The sequence below is a fragment of the Malania oleifera genome, chromosome 6 (genome assembly GCF_029873635.1).
Source record: "Malania oleifera isolate guangnan ecotype guangnan chromosome 6, ASM2987363v1, whole genome shotgun sequence".
Taxonomy (NCBI): domain Eukaryota; kingdom Viridiplantae; phylum Streptophyta; class Magnoliopsida; order Santalales; family Ximeniaceae; genus Malania; species Malania oleifera.
In genome coordinates, this window is record NC_080422.1 from 50540873 (window position 1) to 50550304 (window position 9432).

Here is a 9432-nt window from a genome sequence, read left to right on the forward strand (position 1 = left end):
TGGTATCCTTCCTAAACCAACGTCCTCCTCAGCAAAAACTCAATTGTGGGAACGTTGCAGTGATATGGTTTTATCATGGATCCTCAACTCCATTGATAAATCCATTGTTCACAGTTTGATGTATTATGAATGTCCCCGTGATGTATGACTGGATCTAGAGAATCGTTTCTCTCAAAGCAACAATCCTAGAATTGTCAAGTTGAAACGTGACATTGCTACTCTTACCCAAGGATCCATGACCATCTCTGTGTATTTTACAACACTTTAAGGTTATTGGGATGAACTCGTCATGCTTGCCTCCACACCACAGTGCACTAGTGGTGTGTTAGAAGAATTAATCTGAATGCAAGACAACTGAGCGAGTTTTTTAGTTTTTGATGGGATTACATTACTCATATGCTTCCATCTGCAGTCAAATTTTGGCCATGGATTGTTTACCTTTTGTCACCAAAGTCTATTCAATTTTGCATCAAGAAGAGAAGCAACGCCTTCTTCATATCTCTAGTGTTCCAACAGAATCTGCTGCCATGGCGGTTCCTCGTACTTTTTCTCATTCTTCTGATAGCAATGGGCGAGGGCGTGGTTGTCCAAAATGTGACCACTGTGGTCGTGATGGTCATTGGAAAGCACAATGTTATAAGCTGCATGGTTATCCCAACAAGAAGTCTCAATCTTGTGGAACACCCGATAAAAAATTTGGTTCTTCAATGGTTGCAAATATTGTCACAGGTTCTTCACTTCTTTTGAGATTGCTGTCCCTGGTCTTGCCAACGAACAATACCGTCAACTCTTGGATCTCTTATCGCCCTCAAACACCAACTCTACCAATTTTGTTGGTAATCTTGCCTCTTGTCATTCTGCTTATTTTTTTAATACTGAATGAATTATTGATTCAGGTGCCTTAGATCATATGACTTCTACTTTGTATTCTCTTGATAATATTCAACTCCTTAATCAGCCATGCCCCATCAAGCTTCCAAATGGTGACATTGTTCCTATAACTCATACCGACACTATGCGTTTTTCTCCTAATCTCTTTTTTTCTAATGTTCTTTATGTGCCTTCATTTAAATTTAATTTATTGTCCATTAGCAAACTCACCACTGATCTCAATTGGGTTGTTATTTTTTTTCCTACCTTTTGTAATTTTTAGGACCTATCAATGAGGAGGCTGATTGGAATGGGTGAAGTACGGGATGAACTTTACCACTATAAACCTCTCTCCACCTCAGATTTCCACTCTCAGCGTGTTTCTGACACTTCTCTTTGGCATCAACGTCTTGGTCACCCTTCTATTTCATGTATTCCAAGAACTTTGAATATTTCTTGTTCTCATTTGGCTTGTGATGTTTGTGCTAGAGTAAAACACATTTGTTTACCTTTTTCTTTGAATACAAATAAGAGCACATTTTATTTTAATCAGATTTATTTTGACATATGAGGTGGTTTTCCTACAGCTTCACTTTCTGGTGCACATTATTTTTTAACAATCGTGGATGACTACTCACGTGCTATATGGGTCTATCTTATGCACATGAAATCTAATACTTTTACTTGTGTTAAAATTTTTTGTGCCATGATTAAAAATCAATTCAATTGCACTATTAAGCACGTGCGCACTGATAATGGTAAACAATTTCTATCCAATCAATTTCAAACCTTTTTTCATGATCAAGACATTTTTCATGAGCGCACATGTGTGGATACACCTCAACAGAATGGTGTTGCCAAGCGTAAACATCGCCATCTTCTTAATGTGGCTCGGTGTTTACGTTTTCAAGTCAATTTTCCTCTCTCCTTTTGGGGTGATTCTCTCCTCATGCTCTTCGATGTGTTTTCTTAGGTTATTCTGCTCATCATAAGGCTTATCGTGTATATGATCTTGAAAACAAAAAAAATTTCATCTCCTGTGATGTTACTTTTGAAGAAAATGTTTTTCCCTATCATCTCATACATCCAACTCTTACATCTTCTTCAGTCATTCCCCTTCCTATTCCTGATATACACACTTCCTACACTTTACCTACCCAACCAACCACACCTATCCCTAGCCCCTCATCTCTCCCTACTTCTCCCTTGGTATCCTCACCGACACCCTCACCCTCACCCACTTCCCCACCACCCCCTCCACCCATTTCTTCACGGACCAAACGAGCTATCACACATCTGTCTTACTTGGATGATCATATTTGCCCTATTTTACCAAAGTCCATAAAGTGATTTCTCACTTTATATGCATCTTGGATGATCATAGTTTCCTCACTAGGTGTTTTAACTTCAAAATAAAATTACCACCAATATGTTCTCAATTTAGAAGTGCCCCGCCCACATCAATTTAGCAGATATTCAGCACAACCAATTGCATTTTCTTCCGTCTGCAAGATCAACAGTATTTTATTTTTTAAATCACCTGCGGTAAACTGCTCTCCCTTAGCAAGATTAACCGCTCTGTATTCGTACGGAAGCCCTGCAGATCCATTTCAAATAAAACCAAAAAAAAAAATTCGCAAGTAACTTATCTGCCTTTTAAGACAAATAAAAGCACCGGCTTCAGCTTCAACAGACGAGAAGTACTCTTAACGCGATAAGCAAACAAAGCCTCAAAAACTTTAAAAGCCTCGACCTTTTAGGTTCAAAGCGAGGCGAACGCGCCACGCGCACGAGCTCTGCCAGAAAGAATACAAGACGAGTTTTGAAGGCGATGCCGACGAATCGCCTATCTCAGCGTTTTATTTAATATGCTTGCAGAAAACTAAAAAGTAAAAAATTGTTGAGGGAGAGAGAGAGAGAGAGAGAAAACGTCAGTTCTAACCAGCCACAGCCCCAGAGAGGCACCGTGATTCGTCAGCGATAACCCGCAGCAACCAACGCACTAGGAAGTCACAGAGACGCTTGAAGTAACCCTGTTCTCGTTCTGTGAGACGCACGGGCGCAAGCGCTGACGGAAACCCGCCACAGAAACCCGCTTAGGGGAAAATTCAATTCACAGAAGTTTTGGTAAATTAAATAAAACCCCATAATTGTGACGTGGAGGGAGTTCTTTTTTCTTTTCTTCTGCTGTTCGTGTCAACTAATTCAGAAAATAATTAGAATCAATCTTTAATCATTTTAATCCTTCCATAATTAACATCCAAGTAAATTTGCATAAGCCGACGTCTCATGAAAAAGTAAGGGGAAAGATGAACCTGAATTATTCAAAATTCTATTGGTGAACAAGCCTATCGAACTTCTCCAATGTACTAAATGAAAAAAAGATATGATCGCCTCATGATTTCTTCTTAATAAATCAAGAATTAGTTTTTAAATATATATATATATATTTTTTATTTTAACTTTTATAAATATCAAAAATAAAATTATTTATTAATGAATAAGAATTTTGTGAAAAATTAATTTTTTTAATTTTAAAAAATATATCAAATATGTTGACTTTTTGAGTCCGATCCCTGGTTTTGATAATGACAAACCGCAAGTTTCTTATGTATGTATCTAATATTTGAACAGTCTTGATATGTTAGCGCACACATAAGAAGACTGAAAATGGAAGTCAGAAGAATCTCATACATCAACTGGTGTATTCCAAGGAAGTCACAAGAGTAGAGAAGATTGAAGACATTTTGTTTTTCTATTTGGTCTGTAATAATTAATAGGAAATTATTTATAATAATTAATGCATTGCATGCATGATATGGATAAAAGTTCAGTGATGATCATAGACTAACCATAGGGGGCCACAGAACCTTAGGGATGTCGACCGACACTAGATTTTTTAGGGTATATGCTCAAAAGACCTAAACTAGCCTTAAGACTCTTTATACTTCATAAAATATGACATATAGTCTTGACATTAATCATCACATGAATAGGGAAATTTTTTTAAGAGAAAAATGATCGAAAGGACCAAGGATAGCACGTTCGGCCGACCGAACCCAATTATATTGAGATCCTCGGTCGACCGAACCCCAACCAAGACATCATGTTGACCGCTCAGTTGACCGACTAGAAGTATATAGGCAACCTGGTCGACTGAACCTCCCAACGGTCAACAAATTAACTCTTCGATCGACTGACTAGAAAATAAACTCTAACGCTCTGGTCGACCGAACATCCTTGAGAGAATCTCCAACCACCCGGTCAACCGAACTTCATAGTTCAAAACAGACTAGTCGACCGTATCGCGCAAATTTGGAAAATTGCCTTTGAAACCCTCAGTGCGGTCGACCGAACTCTCAATTCATTTTTTGCACAGTCGGCCGAACTCTGTCACTCGGTCAACCGAACCTTAAGTTCGGTTGACTAGTGCTCTCAGGTTGGCAAGAATTATCAAAATTAAAACAAAGTTAAAATTTTATTAACCTCATTTAAACTTTTTCAAAAATCCTAAATATGTCCCTAACGATAAGATTTCCTAAGAAGTCTATATATACCCCCTCATAACTCAAAATTAGCAAAATTATTAGTTAGCAAATCCTCTGAAATATCTATATCTTATTTTCATCTTCCTAAGCTAGTTTTTCATCCTCTTTTTATTATTTATTCAAAAAATCATTTTCAAGAAAGTATTATTTATCTTGGGCATTTTATCTTTTACAAACCATATTGCTTATACTCTCATATCTCATTCTTTTCAAAATCAGTATCTTGAGAGTAAATTCAAAGTTTTTCTCCATATATTTCATTGATAAATATCTTTGGAAAAAATGTATAGCTAGCTTGTGGATCTCTGCACATTTATTGCAAAGATTTCCAAAAGCTCATTGTGCTTCATTGCAAAAAATATTTTTAGCTATAACCCTAGCTTCCCTTGAGTTAGAATATTTGAATATCATTGTTGGGAAGATTTTTAAGGGTTCAAGATCTTTGAACATAATTATTGCAAACTTTGTTTTATATCAAAGATCATATATCATTATTTTTGACAAAGATCATTTGAAGGGAAAAGCTCTAAGTTCTCCTATACCTTTTTGTTGAAATATAGTTTTTGGAGAAAAATTTTATTAGGGTTAATCTTTGAAGTGCACTTATCATAAATATCTTTGTTCAAAGATTAGTTTGAAAAAATCATCATACTCACACTGAGCTTATTTTCATACCACACTGAGCTTATTTTCATACCATATGTAAATGCATTAGTTGATTGTGCATAGTGGTATACATCTGCTTGTATTAGAAGCATTTATTTGTATACATCCATTGTGCTCAAATTGTTACATATGTTATATTTCCGACGTGTGGTAGGAAGAGGGAGACTTGCCCTGTGAAAAGTTCTGGATTGGCTTAGACCCGGTTAGGAAAGTTAGGTGCACCATTCTAGTAATGTGTAGGTTAAGGTCAGCCCCGCTACTTGACCTGGTTTTAACCGGTGCCGCTCCACCCCTTAAGTGAGCATTAGTGGAATCCTCGGGCTTGTAAACTAGAGGCGGAGACGTAGACAGTATTGACTGAACGCCGATAACACTTCCCGTGCCTGCTTTTAATTTCTGCAATTTAAATTTCAACACTCAAATGTTTGTGATATATTATTTGAGTTTATAATTGCATAGACAGACCCTAGGTTTACATAATACTGATTGCTGAATTAGTCGAACCTAGAAAAAAATTTTAAATACTCAATTCACCCCCCTCTTCTTGGGAATACAACAATTCCAACAAAATATATAAAATACTACTCAAAATGTTTTGTTAAATATATATTATAAATTAAAAAACATTATGCATTGTGAAACATAATTAAATTTATTATTTTTGCTTAATATATTATTTGTCTTAAGATCATCTAGTGTTTTTCTTCGGTCAACCATTTTTTAATTGCCACAAGATTAGTATTGATTAGCCTGAAAGTTGTATGTAGTATAGGAATAGGGGTCGAAATCTTCTTCTACTCCCTTCCTTCATGTGTAGTCTCAAGGACCACAATCTCAGTGTCGATGTTTCTATCGTCATTCGCAATGTTATTAGTGCCCCTTAAATTGGCATCAATATTGACACCCTTTTTTGGTTTTATGATAACTAGCATGATATAGTATATCACACTAAGCAAATCAAAAAGTTATTTTACAAAAATTAAGCACCTTTTATAAGAGGGGTAAAGAATTATAGGATGATCGTAAAGTGGGATGAATGGTATCTTATGCCTACTCCATAGAGATGCAAGCACCTTACAATATAAGAGGGTGCCTTATAAAAGTAGGGTAAGGGTAACTTTGAGTCATAAAAGGTTAAAAATTGTAGAAGAGTGGAGAAGAGATGAAGGTGAAGAGACTTAGATTAAAAGGTAATAAAAGAGAAGGAGAAGTTTCATGGTAGACTTTAGGGATAGTTGGAGATGAGAAAGGGAGAAATATATATATATATATATACATACATACATACATACACACACACACACACACACACACACACACACACACATATATATATATATATATATATATATATATATATATAAAGTGGCACAATATATAAAGTGGCACAAATGCCATAGTTAAAGTTTCTTACCTCTTGGTTGATTCTGTGTCAAGAGTAATCCTTCTAAATCAGATACATGACTATTCATATCCAACCCAAGTCAACTTCTACTTCAATACTAGATATTACAATATCATTTGATTGATTTTCCCTACCTCAATTAACATCAATTTAAAAATAACTTTCTAAGTGGTTGGATCCCCCTGATCCCACGATTTCTTACATTTGAAAATTCTAATTTCATATTGAAGAACACCACACTTTTTGGAATATCATCGTGGTCAACTACTACGATTGATCATTTATACTTCAATCAAAAGAAACCAAAATCCTTCATCAATATTACTCTCCTACTAAGGATCTTGTGAGATTTCCTTGGCCAATCCCATTATTGTAGGTTCTATTTATAGGTTAGCAATAAAATAAAATAAAATAAAGAAAAAAACCCACTTAGAACTCACCTTGATAGCTCCAGTATGGGGTAGTTACTCTTGCTTTGTAGCCATGGATTCATACCGTCTTCATCTTTGTCTAGACATTGGTCTAGATGCCATAAGATTCAAAGCATCTTCAACCTTAGATTGCCAACTGGCTGACTATGGGTTCATTTTTATTATATTTTTTGGCACGTAAGGATTGCACAAACAAAGTGGACAATGTTATGAGTGTGGTCTAAACAAGTGATGACTAGAAGTTTCGTTAAATAAAACCCTCCTATTATGTTCCCATACAATGGCAAGGAGGCCCTCTCTTTTGTTAACTAATCATGGAATGGTTATGGAAACAAATGTTTATCATGTTGCAATTAATAAAATTCTCTTTACATATGATGGATCTTAATTCTCAATAGGGGAAAGTTGCAGTTTATGGATCCAAATGTGCAAAGTTCCATCATTTAGTTCACTAATGTCCAACCAAGCCAGAGCTTTCTAGGCATTTTTTTCAATGCATCCAAACCGGTTATCGGCCCAACTACCCCGGCTCTGACGGGGATTGAGTAAGTAAGGATGAGACAATAGGACTTCAAAGTTTAACAAAGTTACCACTAACTTGTTTTGTCTTGCATATGGTTAAATCACCTAATTACCATCAACACATGTGGATCGGGATCTAACACCTCAACAAGGATGGCTATAAAAAAATGTATTTATGTCCTTTATCTTACACTTTGTAGGTTCATGAAGCTGCCACTTACCTCTTTTGTCTAGGTGTGGTCAAGTTCACTTAATTACTATAGATTAATTTGTCTCCAACTAATCCTCGATTCCAGGGAATCAATAGTCTATGGTGTATGTTTCAAAGCTGTGTTTGAGAGTTTAGTTATGTGAGGAGAAGGTACTAGTACCCTCTACACACTCATTCTTTCGTACGGTACCATGATAAATGTAGAATGTTCAAACAATAATAAAAATGGTCTTCGAATCTTTAGTGAATTAGGTTTCCTTTCCTTAAATATTGTTTCATCTTACATTCATAGTGTAACGACCCGAAAATTCCACTACTCTGATATCACATGTAATAATATTTTCATACAACGGAAGACCTCAAGTACAAATTACCAGAGTACTAATTATCCCAATATAACAATATCATTTCCAATATCATAATTAACACCCCTAAAATTCTAAATACATCAAAAATATAAATTAATAAATATCTAATCTAAATACAACCTTTTATCCCACCCACATTTCACTACGCTACTCTAACCATTGTTATACTCCATATGGCATCTGAAAAATATTGAATAATCATGGGGTGAGACACCTCTCGGAAAGATGAAATAGATTATTATCAGTATGTGACTAACATGAGTTTCAGTGAAATTAAGCATAGTCATTAATTTACTTTATCTGACAAGTATGACATTTGCTAAACATAATTCACACCTATACAGTTGTAAATACACATTTTCCTTCACAGTATAGTTCAGTTTAGTAAAATATACCAGTTATATAAATTCACATATATGCATAGACGAACCATCCTTTTGGACTAACAACATCATCATCATGTATAAACCCCCATGATAGGGTTGTGCGGTCCAAAAACTGGATTTAGCCTTAGCTGGCCTACCACCAAGCTAAGTCAAAATTCTTTGTTTACAGTACGATTTGCCTACCGCAGCCTGGTCCGGACTCCAGGGGCGGTCCACAATACTTCATAGGCCAAATTGATTTCCATTACCAACACTTCGCAGTACAATGTAGTTTCACTGATTTATCTTGTCTGTAGCTACGGTACTGTGCTCTCATTACAACTGGTCCTCAGGATTCTTAAACCATATAATGCAACTTAAGTAATAAAAACAATATCATAATCTTATTTTCTTAACATACGTCTCATATTAGTATTTCCATCCATTCACAATTCGGTATGAAGTCGTCATTTCACATTTCACATCTCAGTATAAAACTATCATACCATAATTTCGTATAAAACACCGTCATACTATAACTTTGTATAAAACACTGTCATACTATTACTCTATATAAATCACTGTCATATCATAACTTTAAATAAAACCATATCTTTGTCTATATAGTACCCTAAAAACCGACAGATTTAGTTATACAATAATAATCAATCTCATGTCACGCGATTTGAGGGATAGTTCATTATATATAAACTGCCTAAAATATATATATTTTGTTGAGAATTAACATATCAATATCCTCTAGGATTCTTCTTAATCTCAAAATAACTAGTTTCCCAAAAACATACTAATAATAATATTTCAAAATTTCGATTTCCATAAGCTTGAATATTAAAACACACACACACACACACACACACACACACACACACACACACACACACACACACACACACACACACACACACATATATATATATATATATATATATATTACAATATTATATTAATATTGTTAACTTTACCGTTAACCCAAGAGGGGGGTGAATTGGTATTTTAAAGATTGATGCCCTAGGTAAATCCCCTAA

The 9432-nt window shown here is 35.2% G+C and overlaps 1 protein-coding gene across 2 annotated transcripts in view; it reads right to left on the minus strand.

Moving 5' to 3' along the window:
• LOC131158093 (uncharacterized) overlaps positions 1-2953 on the minus strand; it is a 72753-nt gene extending 69800 nt beyond the window's left edge. The window contains exons 1-3 of one of the 2 annotated variants that reach the window (XM_058112690.1): positions 2813-2953; positions 2624-2666; positions 2411-2467 (exon numbers count right to left, since the gene is read on the minus strand). The gene's annotated coding sequence lies outside the window, so the exon portion shown is untranslated. The remainder of the gene's footprint in view (positions 1-2410; positions 2468-2623; positions 2667-2812) is intronic. The other variant, XM_058112691.1, reaches the window with a different exon arrangement.
• Between the last annotated feature and the right edge of the window lie 6479 nt (positions 2954-9432).